The sequence below is a fragment of the Nannospalax galili genome, unplaced genomic scaffold, assembly GCF_000622305.1.
Source record: "Nannospalax galili isolate Female #2095 unplaced genomic scaffold, S.galili_v1.0 scaffold100, whole genome shotgun sequence".
Classification (NCBI taxonomy): Eukaryota; Metazoa; Chordata; class Mammalia; order Rodentia; family Spalacidae; genus Nannospalax; species Nannospalax galili.
Genome location: NW_008352891.1, coordinates 7,256,237 through 7,275,492, shown reverse-complemented (window position 1 = coordinate 7,275,492; position 19,256 = coordinate 7,256,237). Strand labels below are relative to the sequence as shown.

Here is a 19,256-nt window from a genome sequence, read left to right as displayed (position 1 = left end):
TTTTTTTGTCTTTTTGAAGCAGGGTCTCCCTGTAGCCCCAGCTATCCTGGAGCTCACTATGTAGACCCGGCTGGCCTTGAACTCACAGAGATCCACCTGCCTCTGCCTCCCAAGTGCTGGGACTACAGGTATGTGCCACCACGTCCAGCTTATTGCATCTTTTTTATAGGTGAACAAACTGGAGTCCTAGAGACTATAAATTGGCCCAAGTTCACATGGCTAAAATGTGACCACTAGAGTTAGACCTGACCCTGAATAGCTTAACAGCAGTGTTTTTTTTTTTTTCTGTCCCACCTCACTCTTGCATTACATGAATGAGAATGGTGATTTATTCACCCATAAATGCCAAGGCAAGCAGTTAGCTTTTCTAGCCTTAACATGAAGCAGAGCTTTAAACTGATATTTTGCTTTACCTTTGACAACCCTCGCTATCCTCCTGAAGGAGGGAACTGGTCAGCTTTGAACTTAAAGAGCTATACAGGCAGGTGTAGGGCTCAGAGCTCAGGGTTAGTATCCTAGCTCAGCCTCGTTTCATGGGTGGAGCATCCATCAAGTGTTTGGACTTCTCTGCATCCCAGTATCCTCAACTGGGACTGGAGAGATAATACAATTATTAAAGTTGAGGCTCACCTTCAAAACATCAAGAGTTCAATTCCCAGTGTCTTCATCCTGTCAAATAGGGATGCTAATGTTTATAATGGAGGTGATAGGAGACCATCCAAGCTGAGTCTGTAGCTCAGTGTTCAACTGAGTCTGAAGTTCACCATTGGGTCCCATAAATGAGACTGTAGCTGTTATTGCTGTACTTTCTTTCTAAAGTATCAATTATATTTATAATAAAGTAATAGTCAGGCATGGTGGCTCAGGCCTGTAATCTCAGCTACTCAGAAGGCTAGGACATGAGGATCAAAAGTTCAAGGCCAACCTGTACTACAGAGTGAGCTCAAAGCCAGACTGGGCAACTTAATGAGTCCCTGTCTCAAAACAGAAGAAAAAGAGGAGGACTGGGGCTGTATTTCAGTAGTGAACTACTTACCTAGCATGCCCAAGGCCCTGGGTTCAATCCCCAGTACCACAATAAGTAAATAATAAATGGTTACACTCAAAGTGTCTGCCAGCTTCTCAGAATCACCTCCTTCATTCACAGAGGACCCTCACAATGAGAATAGGGAGGAAGTCCTCTGGAGGGGGCTTCAGGTCTAGATTTGGACCACAGTCTTCCTTCTTATCCATTGAGGGAGCTTTCCTCTAGGCACTGCCTATCTGGAAATAGGACTGTATTTTGTAAACTCTAGCCTCAAGTGGTTGTGCCTAAGCTGGAGAAATAAGTGGAGCAGACAAAGGGACCCAGAATTAACTCCCAGGCCAGTAGACTGAAGCCCTGGGTCCAAATCTGAGAAAGGAACAAAGGAGACCCAAGATGAGGCCTCCTCTACCTGGAGTTGGGGTCTCTGTAAGTGCTTACTGTTGCCTCCACACACTCAGGGGGGTGAGGATCCTGGGAGCCACTTCTGTCTCTCCCTAGGAAAAGGTCTTTGCTACCTTCTACCACCAATACATAGAATCTAAGCACCATGGTGCATCAATAAGCCCTTCCCAAGTAGGACTCTCCCTACCCACCCCTTAGACCCCAGTGAACAGCAAAGCTCAGAAGTAAGTGCTCAGCTAGGGACTGCCATCTACCTCTGACTGTAAAATTCAGGCTTGTCATTTGTCAGTTGACCTCACCACCCTTGGTCTCTAAGTAGGAAGCATTCAAGGCAGCTGAGAAATGCAATCGACCCCTGACCAGGCTTAGCCCACAGGTGCCCCCAGCAAGACTTGTAGGCTACAGAAGGAGCTGAGTCAGGGGTTAGGAGGAGGGATCTGAAGGGGAAACTGTGCTTCTCCAGAGGGGGTGGAAGGGGAGCCAGAGGCTAAGGGCCATGGTGCACCATTTCAGCAAGAGAATTGGGAAGTAGAGCCCCAGCTGCAAGGTCCTGAGAGATTTCTTCAACTTTTGTCACTTCCCCACTTTTCCCCCTGTCACCACCCTTCTGGCCTGTTTGACTGCTGATTAACCCTTCCAGCAGCAAGGTGGCCTAGAGGGCCAACAATACAGCAGCTAGGGAAAAGCCCTATCCAGGCCAGCCCATCTCTAGAGAGATACCAAGCACCCTCTGAGCAGGCGCCTGAGGACCAAGTGGTACTGTACAGCAAGGGATCACTGTGAATAAGTCACATTGGGGAGGGGATGGTTTTGGACCAGGACCTCTGCTTTGCTGGCTCTTCCTCTGCATTGTCTATATCAACCCTTGATTTTTCCCCCTTATGCATGTGCACACAGTGTGAGAAAGATGGGAAGATGGGAGACAATGGAGAGATAAGAGACTCCAGTAGCCTTTTCTCTAACATGGGAAAGGCCAGGGAAATGAATAGACTCTGGAAAGAGCAGGTTGCTCCCAGGAGCATCCTGAGACTCCTCTGAGCCCAGAGTAATATGCATTCAGGAGGCAGAGGTGGGAGGGTCTCTGTGAGGTCAAGGTCAGCCTGGTCTACATAGTAAGTTTCAGGTCAGCTGGGCTACAGGTGAGTTAAAAAAAAAACACACACACACACACACACACACACACACACACACAATATATATATATACACACACACACACACACACGCCACACACGCACACACACACACACACACACACACGCCACACACACACACACACACACACACACACACACATATACCCAGGGGCAGCTTTGTACAGTGCTTTCTGAACTGAAAACACATGTTTGTTTGTTTGTTTGTTTGTTTGTTTGTTTGTTTGTTTGTTTTTAGCACATTATTCTCTCTGATGAAGGAGAAATTCTGTGTCAATATACAGATACAGAAACTGATGCTTGGACTGGCTCAGGGCCTAGACTGCATTCTTATCCAGCCTGTGGGGCTCCAGGATCTCCTCTAAACACCATGCATCCTGCAAGTTAGTTCACAGCTCTGAGGCAGCACTCTCCAAACTCCAATGGTTTGATAGCAGCACTCACTAGTAACAGGTTTGCATAGTGAACCCTGGATGTTTAGATCTCCTTTCCATGACTCAGAGACTAGACGCTATGGACGGTGCCACTTTTCTGAGCTTTGCCCATAGTGCAGAGAAGATGCACCGGGTAAACACCATCCTGGAAACGCCCCTCTCTAAGCATGCATTTAAGCCTAGTGCTAATCCTGGTCTTAGCTTCCTCCAAACTCTCATCTTTCTTCCATATTTTCAGCCCTTCACTCATCTATGGGGTGGTGAGCAGCCTGGGAGGTAAGCAGCACTCGGAGGGCAGAGAGAGCTCAGTGTTGCTGTTGAGGTTGTCTTGGGCTTGTACTTGCCTGGCACCAGATCTACTGCCACCTATGGGAGATGGGAAAAGATCTGCAACCCAGGTCAATGCCAGGTATAAGGAAAGCACCAGAGCCACAGATACAAGCTCTCCCAGCTCTGCTGTATCCTGGGACCCTCATTGAGCTCCATCTCTTATCCCTTCTGTGACTTCCTAGGCACTATGGATTCTGATCATCTATCCTGGCTGAGCACCCTTCTTACCACCCTAGAAAACTCTGAAAAACTGACAAGTTCTTCAGTCTCTGTTCTAGGTGTTATGACCCTACCACATATCAAGGCTCTAGGGTGTCACTCTGAGATCCTTCTCTCTAGATGGGCACTTGAGGCTCTAGTCTAGACAGCTTGGACTCCAGAGAGCTAGACAAATCTCTTCTGTTTTCTGGCTTGGGGGTGCAGGAAGTTTGTCATGCAGAGAGAGCAACGGCCTAACTGAACTCAAGATAGGTGATGTCTATCAATCTCTGCAATCTGCATGCATGTCATTTTGTCTAGGAAGATTAGATAGTGGGAGCCTGGTCACCAGACTCCAGATACCCAGTATCTCTTCTTTCTTCTGTACTCACAGCGTGCAAGCAGTGTTTGTGAGTGGACCAGCTGGCTTTTTCTCAGCCTCCTTCATTGACTCTTCCACAAACACCTCCCCTAGCCAAACTGACAACATAATGACCCAGGCTTAACTCCAGCTGCCTTTGGTTTCAGATGTCCAGACTCCTGTCTTCCTCAGCAGCTGACTGGCTGTTATCACTCCTGCATTTTCTGGAGAGAAGCTCAGCCTGGGTGTCTGAGAGTTTTTCTCCATTTCCTTTTTGCCTCCAAGTTGTTGAGCAAATATGACACTCCAACCATATATCCCAATGGGTGCTATAGTACCTGGAATGAGTACTATAGGAGGAGTCAAAAGAATGGCTTCTTTTTGCCCCTGTTTGCACCTCACAGAGGATGGAGGAATTAATAAAGGAATGCACTTTAGCAGGCAGGAGTAAAGCAGCACCTTTAGCTGATGGCCAGCTGTCCTATGGACAAAGTTTACCAACCAGGTTTTACAGGTGAGTACTATCAGCACCTGAGGAGCAGGACCCAGACCCTAACCTACAGCCGGTCAGTCTGACATCTCCAAAGCTAGAGTCTCTTTAGACCTGCTTCCTAAGTTACTGCTTTCTAGGCAAGGGATGATGCTCCTGAGGGTCACAGAGTGGAATCCCAGCTCTGCATCCATTGTCCTGCTGACACCTCCCACACCAGCCCCACTTGCCAGTGCCCCAGAACTTGTTTCTTCTGCATAAGGTTTCCTATCCTGTCTGCCCGGTCTCAGCCTTGGAAAAGAGAGCCCACTTGAGACAGAAACAACCTGTTCTAAGGTGCTGCTGCCTAAACCCCCCCGCCCCCATCCCCTGCAGTGATCTTCTTGAAGGGGGTGCATGCATTGACTGGCAGGGTGTTCCAGGCTAGAATTCTGAGCAAAAATTTTCAATGAACAGAGAGCTCTTTCAATGAGCAGAAAGGGTAAGGGAATGAGTAGTGTACAAATGTGTGCCTGTACACACAGAGGCCAGAGGTCAATGTCAGGTGTCTTCTTCAATCATTCCCCACATTATTTTTTGAGACATGGTCTCTCACTGAACCAGGAGCTCATCAATTCAGGTAGATTGACTGACCAGAAAGACCCAGAGAGTCTCCTGATTCTGCCTCCTCCAGCTCTAGGATTATGGACACCACCCACCGCACTCGGGTTTTTTTATACGTGTGCTAGAGATTAAACTCAGGTCCTCATCCTTTCAAGGCAAGTACTTTATCAACAAACCCATCTCCCCAGTCCCCAGGAAAAAAGAATCCAGAATGATTATGCTTGGAACAATTTTAATCAAGGTAAGATTAAAAAGCCCATATCTTAAAAGTATCCTAACTTTTCATTCTCTAGTTTCATTTTTCAGGTCTGCTAGTGGATAGCCTAAACAAAATAAGTATTCAACCAATCTCTCTCTTAGCACCATACCTACCTCCTTCCCTTCTACCTCCAACCTCCCCTTCACAACCCGGAGGAAGCTTGGATTGGGGAGTCCTCATCCCAATTCAATCTCTCAGCATCTACAAACAAGCTTCATTAATTTAGGAAAGATTTATCAGTTCAGAGGTTAATTGTCTTTCCATGACATGCTTTTACTGAATGCATCTGGGTGACAAAATTAATTTTCTCATTAGCTATTTTTGAAAGTGGAACAAGCTTAGGGGAATTGGTATAGGGAGACATTTGTGCAGTGTGAGTGGTTCTGCCCAGGACACCCCAGCACTTACCTGACCTAGCAGCCAGGGGCACCCAGGTCAGACAAGCAGTCAGAAGGGCCTCCCAAGGGTCCCTAGGCTGAAATGAGAAGAAGTTGGTTCTCCAGTCCTAGGAGCTCTGAGGGGAACTTGGAGCTCACCTGACCATTCCTAGTCCTTTCCCACCCTATACAGGAAGCCTGTCTGGTTTTGAACACCCCCAACATGGCTCTTTTGAGAAGACTAGGATTACAGACAGAGATGAAGATGCCCTAAGCAGTCCCAGAACTGTCCAGCTAGATCAAGAGAGCCAGACCAAGTTATTCTGTAGGTCCTGGGCACCTGTGGCCTCTACCAAGCACTCACACATAGACCTCGAACTGCAGTCAGTCCAACTGACAAAGAGGAGGTGAGGGCTGACTCAGCCCTAGAATTCAGAGTACCTTGGGTCATCTATAAAAAAGATCATCCATGAAGAGTATCATCAGGCTGATGAGAGCTAAAGGTGTGTCTCTGGACCACAACTCCTCTTCTCTAGGCCTGTTTATGGGATTGCAGAGGCAATAGCTACCCACAGCCCTATGGCCACAGCCACATGGGAGTCCATGGCTATCCCAGCCCCTCCTGGACTCAGAGCAACTTTCCCTTCCAGTGATACCCCCAGGTACATTTCAGCTAAGATTTTCCAAGACAAATGAGAAAAACAAGCAAGACATAGTGTCCAAATTTTCCCATTTGTCCCCAGATTCTTCCAGGCAGGCACATGTCCTTAACCTCGTTCTAACAGAGAAGGAAACAGAAACCAGTGGGTCAGAAGACTGTCATGGGTCACACCAGGGACAGAGTCCAGATCAAAGCATGACCTCTCTGGGCATTCCCCCATGTAATCTCTGACCTCCCTGAGGGACCCCAGGCTCCTGTGTCACCCTTGACCTCTCTGAGTAACCCCAGACTCTTGTGTGATCCCTGATCTGAGGAATTCAAGATCCTTATGTCATCCCTGACCTCATGGGACACCCCAGACCTTTGTACCATCTCTGACCTTCTGGGGAACCCTAGTCTCAATGCCATCCCTGGCCTCCTGACAGATCCCAGACGCCCACGTAATCCCTGCTCTCCCAGTTCCTATGGCTTTCCCTGCTTGCCTAGAGTGTCTTCTGGGACTCTACCCTTCCCCAGCACCCTCCACAAGCAGGAGTCCCCAGGCTTCTGTTCAAAGGGGGCTGTGCTGAGCCCTTCCCGCAACCCTTCTCAGTCAGCTCCAACCTGCTTTTAGTCAGAAAGGACATCTCTGTGTCTCTAGGCTCTGTGACAGCCTCCCTACCATCAGCTTGCTTCCTGCAGGGTTTCTAGAACAGGAAATCAGACTTCCTTGTGGAGGGACAGGGATTTGGTAGTGAGAAGAGTAGAGAAAGATTTGTTCTGCTCCCCCACAGGGGAAGCACCCCACTTGGCCTGCCAGATGTGACCAGGAACAAGTCTCAGGCATCAGCATACCTCGATACAGCCTATGGATGAGGAAATGGCCTATGCTGAAGAGACTAAAGGAACTGGAGAAGGAGGCACTATCATGGAGCAGGGTTCTGAAGAATGAAGAGGAGTTTCCACACCAACCAAAAGGAAGAGCATTCATAAAGGGCTAGCATTCACAGCAGCCCTGGTGTTGGGCCACTTCCAGCTACTCTGTGCTGTTCCACCCAGCCTTCAGGCATCTGGAATGGGAAGCAGGTGACAGAAGTGGCCTTGGTACAGGGCAGTTGCAGAATCCAATTCACAGCAAGAGGGCTGAAAAGGCTGTGCAAATGCACAGTCAGAGCTGTAAAAGACACAGTGATACTTAACCTAGAAATCAGGGGGCACTGGCAACAAGAGACTTTCTGATGGGATCATTTCCTCTAATAAATAAGAGAATTCAAGTTCTGGGGAGACAGTTCAGATGATAAAGAGCTTGCCTTCCAAGCCCAAGAACCTAAGTTTGATACCCAAAACTTACATCTAAAAAAAAAGCTGAGCATGGTAGAGTGCCCTTAGAGTCCTGGTGCTTGGTAGGTCGAGACAGGGTAGATCTCTGTGGCTTACTGTCCAGACAGCCTAACCTGATTACTGAATTACTGAGTTCCAGGCCAGTGAGAGATCTTATCAAAAAGAGGAGGGCAGAACCAAAGAAATGACAAAACAGGTTGTACTGTGGCTGGCACACACACACACACACACACACACACACGAGAGAGAGAGAGAGAGAGAGAGAAAGAGAGAGAGAGAGAGAGAGCGAGAGCACATTGGCAGACACCACCAGGTGACTGACTTCTCAGAAAACCTCAAGGAGGAAATTGGAAGGTGCCATCTGAAACCTGGGCATAGCAGGTATATCATGTCCTGGACAGTAAAGTGGCCCAAGCGTTTTTGTGGAACCAAAAGATCTAGATTCTGCCACATTGTAAAGGTAGAGAGCCAAGACAGAGGCAGCATCACAGAATGTTAGTCCTGCACCAGGAATAGCAGCACCCACCATGGCCTCCCACCTGGACCACACCAATCTGATGTGAGTTACAGCTATACAAGTTTCCTATAAATTCACCTGGGTGGCCTGCATCAACTCCATACATGGGTTTCTGGGTGCCTCCAGGTGCCTGGCACACTCCCCTTCCAAAGCCAGCAGAGTGGAATTGTTCAGTGAGAAATAGCTCAGTGAGGGGTTGTGTAAAATCTGGGACTAGAAAGAGCCTTGCTTGGTGGCTCTGGGACCGACTCTATAGAACCAACATCTGCGAATGCAAACTCCAGCCCACAGTCACCACACCTGGGCACCGCCGCTGGTTGAGGGTGTCTCTCCCACAGTACAGAAGTACTCAGCAAACAGGCACCTGAAAATTGTACCCACAGAGTGTGGGATGAATGAAGGATGTCTGGTCCGAGGCTGCATTTAAAGGGAAGCTAAATATAAGGCAGAGCCTTACAAAGACATTCTGGAAGCATCCCCTAGGGCATACTTTCCTGTGACCACTGTGTTCCTCTGCCAAGATGTTCCATGTTTAAATACAGCTCACCCTGGTTCAGCTTAGAATTGCTCCATAAGAAGTAAGGCTTGCCTCTTCCGACCTCTGTGGGCATTTCATGACACGGCTGCACTCATATAATGCAGGTAATACACTCATACACATAAAATAAAAATAATAAATAAAATATTTTTTAAAAGAAGCAGAACTTGGCCCCTCACCAGTCCAAGAATACAAGCTATCAAATACTCCACAGCCAGGTCCTGTTCATTCACCGTGGGGTGTTTATCAGTCATCCTGAGGGTACATTCATCAAAAGACAATGATCTTGTATTCTGGGCCTTGTAACTTTTCAAGAGGGAAAAATATGAAGATATAAAGTGTTTCTGTGCAATGTTATTCTCAGTTCAAAGGAATGTTGCTTTAGAAAACAATTAGATTCTGAGCTAATATTTCAGATATTTTCTCAGATAAATTTTAAGCATGACAACACCATGAAATATTAATAGTACTTGCATCTTGCATACAACAAAGAACCTCATGTCCAAACCTAAATGTCCAAGGCTTTTGCAGGTGTAAAGAAAGTGTTTTCTGTATCTCATGCATCAGTTACATATCCTTCAAAGTATCCCTATTGCTCCCCATGCAGTAATTATCATTACCTTTATGAGTTTCCAAAGACCTCGCTAAGCCCTTTTATGTATTATCTCTGAGCTCTTACAACCATGAATGTTGGCATGCTTAAGCCCATTATCAGAGGAGAACTCGGAGACTTGGAGAAGTTCAGGGTCAAATTCAAGCTACTGCCTTTCCACTCTCAGAGCTGGGACACCTACTAAACTCTTACTAAAGCTATTCTCAGAAACTCAGTGTTCTAGTTCCATGTCTGTTGCTGAGATAAAATACCCTGAACATGAAGCAGCATGAGGAGGAAAGGTTTATCTGGCTTACAATTCCAGGTTACAGTCCATTATTCAGGGATGTCAAGGCAGGAATTCCAGCAGCTAGTCACCCCACATCTTACCTCTTGCACAAGTTCCCAGGTGACTCTGCTCCAGCTGGTCCAGGTCCCACCCCGCCTGGGGACTCTGCTGTCTAGACAGGGCCCCACCCCTGCAGAAAAGATTATGGATGGGGAGACACCCTTGGCCAGTGATTGCCAGCATGTGAGCAACTCCGAAAAGCTATTTCATGACATTAAAAGAGAACTTATTCATTACACTGGGGGGATTTCCTCCTTGTCAATTTTGGAAATGCCAAGAAACAAAATGTTCAATGTGATACTGTAGCCTAATCAGAGGCATGGCAAAGTCACCCTATTATACCTCAAAGAGAGCTCAGGGACCCTGTGAATGGGGCCCACACTCATGCTTCTCACATGAAACCATTTATTTTGGCCTCAGTGCATTAAAAAAAAATCCTTCTCTCTTTCTCTCTCTCTCTCTCTCTCTCTCTCTCTCTCTCTCTCTCTCTCTCTCCCCCCCTTTTTTTTCTCTACTCGTCCTCTCTCTCCCCCTTTTTCTCCCCCTCTCCTCTCTCTCTCTCTCTCTCTCTCTCTCTCTCTCTCTCTCTCCCCAGATTTTAGTTCACCATGAGTGTGTGCCCCATAGTCTTTTCTATGCCACTCAGAGAGGCCTAGGGGACCAGGCTGGGTGGAAGCACCTCACTGTGCTCTTCAGAGGGTATGCCCAAGTCCTCACGTCCTGCCTGCCACAGTCAGTGAATCACCAGGCCAGCAGCCTGTGCCCTTTCCCAATTACTGTGGCTCTCAGAGTTGACTGAAAAACCAGTAGCAGCTGGCAGGAAATGGGTGAGAAAACTGACCACAGATAAACTGCAAGGCCCTACAGGAGCAGCAGATAGACTCCAGGCCAGGAAGTCAAGCTGGCAGGACTCAAGGTCAAGAAAGGCTTAGTCCCCAGTAGGACTTGGGGACCCACTGAGGGGCCTGATGAGCTATGCCCAGATGCCTGGCAGGGTTACAGGCTGAGCTGCAAGTGTTTATGGGCATCTTTCTAGTGACCTAGGTAAATGGCCACCCAGAACTCCACCTCTAGCATCCCCTTTCCTGAGGACATTCACTCTTTCTGCAACTGCCCCCCTCAGGGCTTCTAGGGGCAGCAGGGATGTGATCAAGCTGTGAGCCATCAGTGCTTTGTGACAAGCTGCCCTGACAAGGAGCCAATGCACTGGAACTTGTGACTAACTGCAGCCCCTTTCAAAGGGAAAGGGGCACAGCTGGAAGGACAGGTCTGAGTACCTCAGAGGCTCAGAGTGAACGTCCCTTCCTGTGCGGAGAGCACCTGCCCTGAGAGCAGGTGGTCCCCCGCACCAGGCCCCTGGGCTATCACTTAGGTTAGCAAGACCAGCTTCAGCTGGGTCTGACTCACTCTGGTTCCTGGAACTGTCTGAAGGCGGAGAGGATGCTGTGGGTAGGCTCCAACTGTATCATCTGGACTGGGGCTGGTTGCAGATGGTCCTTATAAAAAAGAGAGAGACAGAGAGAGACAGAGAGAGAGAGAGAGAGAGAGAGAGAGAGATACTTCCATGTGGGCTTAAAATAGCACAGCACTCACCATCAGCTGAATGGGGAAATATATGGGCTAGCTGTCCACATGGGAGTGGGCATCATGGGCTTGTAAGCAGGAACAGAGACCTAGGCATCAGCTATGGCCAAAAGAAGCCTTGGTACCCATATCATGCTTGGCCTCACTTTGGCAGGTAGTTTACATGGTCCAAGCAGAATCCACAGCAATCCTATGGCCTCGGGACCTTTCCAATTGCTTTAGTGAGCCTCAGGGAAACCACTGGCCCAGCATATAACTTGAAGGCTGGACACAGGGACAGCAGGACTTCCCACTATCCTACCAGTCTCTCATTGGCATCTGGGAAAATCCCTTCTTTCTCCAAGAAGTCAGGAAGATGTGGACACCCACAAGGTGTCAGAAATCAATGTTGGTTCAGGGTCGATCTCTGTACTTAGACCTGTAAGAATGGAAAAACAAGGCTTGGGGTCTTTGTAGACTGCCCCAAAGAAACTCTCACATCCCCCCCCCACTTGCATATATGTTTTGGGGCAACCACTTCCTCTTTGCACCTCAGTTTTCTTATCTGTCAAATGGAGCAAACATAGGGACCTGCTATGGGAGAACTCTGGCACATGTGGACGCTCTGCACAGGAAACATGGGTCTGTCTCTCTATAAGGCAGGAGAGAGCCAGCCCTCTGCCTTCCCTCTTACTTTAAGTAATGCCTTTATTCATACTTATTCAGGCTACAAATTGGAAAGTGGAAGGGTCAGCTCTGAGAGGCTGGGTCCTGTGCTACCCCTCTGGACTGCTGCTATATAGGGAAAGAACCAGCCCAATGGCTGCAGCAGCTGATGGAAAAGCCAGTTCAGTGAGCTCCACACTCACAGCAACACCTCCCAAAGGTGGCCCTGACTTCCCTTCTGCTGCTCAGACCCCTAGAGTTCAGCTAATAGAAGCTTAGGCAACCATAGCCTTTGAAGGGCAGACTTCCTAACACAGGGTGGCAGAGATAGCCACAAGCTACAAGTCTCGGGCTATTCAACCTGGACAAGAGGCTTAACTGAGGCAGAGGTTTCCACTGAGCAAACCCTGGTGTTCTTTAGAGCTCTGGGAGAATGGGAGGGGTGAGGAGTGAAGGTAAAAATAGCTTTGATTTGTAGCTGGTACCGATTTCTATGGTATAAACACTCCTAATTTGGCCAATTTCACCACTGAAGGCAGATTTGAGAAGAGCCAAGTACAGTCACCTACCATGAGTACTAAAGTCTCACTCAGGCCCAGTGGATGTGTGAACAGATGGCCCTTCCTACAAGGGCCTACTCTGGCCAAGAGACATAGAAGAGGCTCCACAGGTAGGCAGCAGAGCAGAAGGGTTACTGGGTGTTATTGGTTCAGCACTGTTTGGCATTTGTGGAACCTTCAGGAGGTAGGGCCCAGCTGGAGGAAGTAGGTCACTAGTGGGGATCAGAAGCTTTGAGGTTTACAGTCGTGTCCAGTTTCCCATTGGTCTTGCTTCCTGGTCTACAGAGATGTGAGTAAGTAGCCATGTGCTCCTGCTGCCATGCCTTCTCCACCACAATAGACTCTGCCCTCAAAATGTGAGCCAGAATAAGTCCTTCCTCCCTTAAGTTGCCTCTTGTCAGGTACTTGTTCACAGCCATAGAAGAGTAACTAAGACACGGGCATACGTATAAGGTTAAGATATAACCTCTTGGGTAAGGTGCTAGCTAGCTGGCAAATTAACTTCACTCTCCCACTAAGCCAGTAATTCCCATAGGCTTAGTTGACTGGCATTTTGAGCAAGGTCACTCTTTGCCATGAGATGCTGTATGTGAACCGCAGATAGTCTCTGACTTCTACCTACTAATTCCCAGGGACACTCCTAGCCATTGAGACAAGAATCCAGTGCCCTCAGTCACTTCCCTTCATCTTAGGACTCCACACCACCTGTGCAGAGATCTGTTTCCCTAGATGCTGGGAACCACAGGCACGGGAGCCCTGTTTTGGTTTGTGCAATCCCTCGGGGCCCCGTGGGGTCTTAGCACATAGTTGATGCTCAGGAAATATATGCTGGTGGATAAAAGGCCAACTTTTCCCTACAGGCTACTGAGCAAGTTACTCTGACTGCATGGTGGGCACTGCAATGAATTTGCCAGTTAGGGCCTTAGAAACCCCACCCTAAAGATGTGGTATCTGTCCAGAGCCCAATTGGACAGGACCCAAAGTCTCTGTCACTTCACCTTTCTCTAGTGCCCCAAGGCACAGGAGATGATGCAGTTTCTCCCTTGGCAGGAGGTGGAGCTGCTGACATCTCTCTCTCTCTGATGATTAGGGTTCCTGTTCTCCCCTCCTGCCAACCTTCTTGCAGGCCTGCCCAGAGAGCTGCTGTCCAGTGAGAAGCAGGCTGGAAACAGGAACCAGGCATAGGGAAGCAATGAGCACAGCTGTGAGGACCATGGAACCACCACACATTCTGGGATGGTGTCGGACTCCTCACTGAAACCCCTTCCTCCGGCTTCCAGCTCCCATTGCCCATCACACTATTGAGCCTCTGTTGCATCATTGCCAAGCACTTCAGTGCTCCATAAGGAGCTTTTGGCTTCGAGTTCCACCTAGTTACCAAGCACATGACCAGCCCTCACATGTGTCATATTGTTCAACCCAGAACTGACATCCAGGCTCCCTGTCATTGGTTATGTGTGTTTTCATAGTCTCACTGGAACCCTGTCCAGTTACTCCATCCAAGTGGACAAGATGGCTTTGCACTTGCTCTCTATGGCAGGAGAGTGCTAGGCCCTGGTCACACAGCATCCAACAATTTCACCATGGCTGACCCTGGCCTTGACAAACTCACAGAAGATGCTGCCTCTTGTCACCAGCTTGCTTTATTTAATTCCACCTCTTAGTCTATGTCCAATGCTCTACAGGGCCTTCCAGATATCCTCCAGAGTTGAAGAGTTCATAAATCTGAGAACTTCAGAGCAAGTCCAAGTTTTGCATAAAGAACAAGGGTATAAAGTGCAGAGGGGAGGCCAGCAAGGGTTGGAGTGGGGAAGAGAAACTGTGGTGGGATTTGCATTAGGGTAGGACAGACAGTGATGAGGGATCAGATGATAACAACTGCTAATACTGAGTGCTACAGGATCCTGAACTCCTTGCATTTGCACAATCGCCCTATTGCACAGGCTTATTATTACTCCCACTTTACAGAAGAAAGAACTGAGGCAAAGAAAATTAAACAACTCACTTGAGGCTCTGTGGTTTAAAATGACAGTCATGATTTGAACCCATGCAATCCAACTTCAAGGTCAATGCTCTGAAACACCAAGACAGCTTCCAGGTATCAGTTATCTGTAGCTGTGTAACAAGTTTTCCCACACCTAGTAGCCTAATACAACAAAATACCTATGCTCTTATAATTCTCTGGGTCATGAATCTGGGAGTGACCAGCTGGTTCTTCTGGCTCGGGGTATTCTTCAGTTGTGATCAAGGTGTAGTCATCTCAGGACTTGATGGGGGAACATTTAGTTCCCAGCTCACTCACATGGCTATTGACTAGAGACCTGAGTTCTTTACCATAAGAACATCTATTAGACCTGGGGCATGGTGGCACACACCTGTAGTCCTAGCACTTGGGAGGCAGAGGCAGGCAGATCACTGTGAGTTCGAAATCAGCCTGGTCTGCATAGCAAGTTCCAGGCCAGCTGGGGCTACAGGGAGACCCTGTCTGAAAAAGACCAAAAAAAAATTTTTTTAAAGAGTGTCTATTAGACTAGGTCAGCTGGTCAGTGAGCTTCTGGTATCTGCCTGTCACCACCTCCCCAGTGCTGGGATTACAAGCATGTACCACCATACGTGGCTTTTTATGTGAGGACTGGAATTTGAACTCAGGTCCTCATGCTTGCAAGTCAAGCATTTTACCAACTGAACTATCGCCCCAGTATTCAATGATGTTTTCTTAAAAATAATGGTCTCAAAATGGATTAGCTTTGACTCCCAGCCTGAGATAGCTTCTCTCCCTGCTCTCCCTACGTGCTAAGTTCCAAGGAAGGTGCATGCTCCTTTTTCTGTTTTTCTGTTTCGATTTTGTTCTCTGGAACAGGTGCTTGCTATGTAGTCCTAGCTGACATCAGACTTACAGTGACTCTCTTACCTCAGCCTCCTAAGCCCTAGGATTACAGGTGTGTACCACTATGCTTGGGTTTGTTTTTTTAACACATACACACATCTTAAAGGCCATCTGCACTCTCAGCTATGTAAAGAAACAGCATATTTGTGCTGCTCTGGCATCAGGCTGGAGACTTGGCACCATCCCCAGCTCCCTCCCCTTGCAATTCGGTCCGTCCCTCACTCCCTAGTTTCCAGGTTCACCTTTTCTTTTCTTCCCTGCGACACATAGTAAAAATATAGCCAATGTTCTTGACTACAATGTTCCCCTCAGTCACTTGTAGGGTCACTTTCAGAGTGCCCCCTCTGAGAGTGTGGGTTCAGTCAGCCAAATTGCTACTGAAAGACTATTCGTGATGCCCCATGGCCAAAGAGCAGTGCTCAAACTGGAAACTAGTTTTCAAAATCATCATCTACCTTGCAGCCCCAGCCTCACCCCAAGACTTCTTCACTTCCGCTGAGATGATCTGAAGGCTGTGTACCTTCCCGTTTCTATGCCTTCATCTACTCTGTCCCCTAACTTGGAATGTTTTTCTTGCACCTCTTTTCTCTACAGGATCCTGGCCATCCTTCAGTATCAAGTTCATGTCTCATCTTTTCTATAAACCTCTCCAGTGCAGCTTGTGCTCAGTGGGTCATTTAAGTTAAAAAGCCCCAGCACAGCAAGCAGACTAACAGGCGAGGCCATGCCCTCCCTGTGTGTACCACCTTTAACCTGGTTGCCCATCTGGGTCACCTTGTACTTGGTCTTTTAGCTCCTCTGAGGAGTGACCCTCAGTGTCCTTCCCTCCACATACCTCCTTCTCTTCAGCCCCTGCCTGGAGAGATAACTTTTCCCATGTCCCCACCCCTCTCCCAGACCCATTTTCACTCATCCCTCACATCAGTCACAAAGTCATTTTCCATTTGTCAACCACAGCCATATAACTCAAGTATAGGCACTGAGCTTGCAGAGAACCATATTGTACCATGCTTGCTGGGAGTGCTGAAGGGCGTCATCAAGGTTTGCAGCTGAGTCCCTTGCCTACATGTAGAGGAGAGGTGGCATGATATCAAATACAGGTGCAGGTATGGAGGGCAGAGGCTAAGAAGACTTTCGATGGTCCTATCACCATACACAGTGCCTCCTGATGCCAGCCTGGGCCCTAGCCTCCCTGGTGAGCTTCCTGCCTACCAGCTCCTGCTAGATAGCGCCCATATTTCTCATTGCCTAGCTACTTTTAAACTTCACATTCTGCTACTCAGTGTTCTCTTTCACACATTGCTCAGAAATAAATGCCCACATTACATTTTCCTTTCATGTAGCTTGCCAAAGAGAAGACATGTCCAGTGGTCCCTGAGTCATATTCCACCAGACCCAGGCTGTTTACAGAAAAGGCAGAAGTCAGGCCTGGGAAAGCTCAAAGCTAACAGCAGATGGGGCTGCCTTGGCTCCTGGAAAGTCCTAGGCAGCCAGGTGCCTTTCTGGAAGTCCCCTAAGTGTTTAAACTGAGGCTGGCAGTCTTTCTCACATGCTTTTGGTCTCAGGTCTACTTGACAAAGCTCTTAAAAACTGTTGGGCAGCATAAAGGGCTTTTGATCATTCGGGTTGTGTTTTATAATGTTTGTTGAGAAGAAAATACATAGCAATTTGGGTCAAAGTAATAATAATTAGGGGGGGCTAGGGGACTGGCTCAGTTGCTAGAGTGCTTGCCTAGAAAACATGAAACCTTGGGGTCAATCCCAATACTGCATAAATTAGATATGGTAGCACACAGCTATAATCCCAGCATACAAGAGGTAGAAGCAGAGGGATCAGAAGTTCAAGATTATCCCCAGTCACAAACCAGCCTGAGATGCATGAGACCCTGTCTCAAAAACAAAAGCAAAAACAAAAATATAGTAACTAGAGCTAGAGTGGCACAGGTCTGTAATACCAGGTACTTGGGAGGCTGACACAGGAAGAACGCAAGTTTAAGGACAGTCTTACCAATTTATCTTGTTTCAAAATTTAAAGTTTTTTAAAAAGCAGGAAGTAGAACTGAAGAAATGACTCAGTGGTTAGGAGCACTTACTGTTCTTGTGGAGAACCCAGGTTGGGTTCCCAGCACCTATATGGTTCCTAACAACCAGCTGTAACCCCAATTCCAAGGAGTCCAACACCCTCTTCTGGATTCTGTGGGCATTGCATGCAATGATGCACTTACATACATGTAGGCAATACACTCATACATATACAATAAAAATAAATAAATAGGCCGGGCGTGGTGGCACATGCCTGTAGTCCCAGCACTTGGGAGGCAGAGGCAGGCGGATCTCTGTGAGTTCAAGGCCAGCCTGGTCTACATAGTGAGTTCCAGGACAGCTGGGGCTACAGGGAGACCCTGCTTCAAACAAACAAACTAACAAACAAACCAGCTGCAACTGAGAAAAAAAAATGAAAAAATAAATAAATAAATAAATAAATAAATAAATAAATAAATAAATAAATAAATAAATAAATAAATAAATAAATAAAAATTAAATTAAATTAAATAAAAGCAGGCGGAGTAAGAGAGGATGTAATTCAGTGGTAGATCACTTACCTGGCATGCACAAGGCCTTAAGTTCAATCTCCAGCACCACAAAAATAATTGGTTAATTAATAATAGAGGGTAATAATTAAATTGACTACATGTTAAAATAAATTTCCATATTTCAAAAATAATTGTATTTTAAAAGCAGCAGTGGGAGAGAGCAGCAAAGGCTTATGTGTATCTAGAGTGTCTTACATCAGACTCAGCAGCAGACAGCTCTGCATAGGCTATAGCATTCTGCTGCTTAGTTGAGGCATGTGAAGAAAACTCAGCCTCAAACACAGGGTTGAGGAGAAAGGATAGTCTCATAGTAGCCTTTTTAGATACCTGTGGGTTTTCTTCTTCAATGGTATACCAAAATGCAGAAGTAAGAGCTTCTTACAGGTTGGTTACAATGCAGAATCTAAAACCCTATCATTCACTTGTTCTTGTTGAAACAAGGCCTCATATAGCCTACACTAGCCTTGAATTCTATGTAGCCAAAGATGACCCTGAACTTCTGATCCTCCTGCCTCTACCATGCAATGCTGATATTACAGGCATGCACAACCACACCTAGTTTTATGCAGTGCTGGAGATCAAACTCAAGGCTTCATGCATACTAGGCAAGCATTTTACCAGCTGAACCACAACCTAGCTCTAATTTTTTATACATGGTGATATTAAAATCCATTAGCCCCTATGCATCATGAATAGATTGGTTTTATCCATTCATGGTTTTACCACACTGTGCTTTAGTTGTTAGGCAAATATTGACTTGTTGAGTTAAGCAGCTTTATGGAATGTTGACGCATTTCATCACTCGTCACTAATACAGCCAATGGCCTATCAGGAAAGAGTCTAGTGCTAGCAATCTGTTAAGCTTACAGGGGTGAATAATAGTCTTCTAAAGGCCTAATTTTTTATCTAAAAGCTTCAGTTTTATGATTGGCAGCAGATATTGTTAGCTATTTTTCTTCAAGAAAATGCCTGAATCAGGCCTAGTGACACAGGCCCAAAGCTCCAATTGCCTGGAAGGCTGAGGCAGGAAAATTGCAAGTTAAAGCCAGCCTGGGTGACTTAATAAGACCCTTTATAAAAATATAAAAGTAGGGGCAAGAGAGATGGCTCAGTAGTTATGAGCATGTGCTGATCTTACAGAGGACTCTCATTCAGTTCCCACCACCCACATTAGGTAGCTCACAAGTGCCTGCAAATCTAGTTCCAGGGAATCTGATGCCCTCTTTTGGCTTCTGCAGATACCTGAACACATATGCACATACCCCACACAGACAAACACATGTACACATATTTTAAAAAATAAAATCTGAAAAAGTAAGTAAAAAGTTGGAAAAGAAAAAAGGAGGCTATGGATCTACCTCAGAAGTAACATACTA

General features: G+C 47.0%; 1 long non-coding RNA gene across 1 annotated transcript in view; it reads right to left on the bottom strand.

The window, feature by feature from the left end:
- Nucleotides 1-19,256, bottom strand: part of LOC115067167 — a 244,398-nt gene that overhangs the window by 110,882 nt on the left and 114,260 nt on the right. The window contains exons 2-3 of the long non-coding RNA XR_003846605.1: nucleotides 11,497-11,613; nucleotides 11,019-11,107 (exon numbers count right to left, since the gene is read on the bottom strand). This is a non-coding gene — a long non-coding RNA (uncharacterized LOC115067167). The remainder of the gene's footprint in view (nucleotides 1-11,018; nucleotides 11,108-11,496; nucleotides 11,614-19,256) is intronic.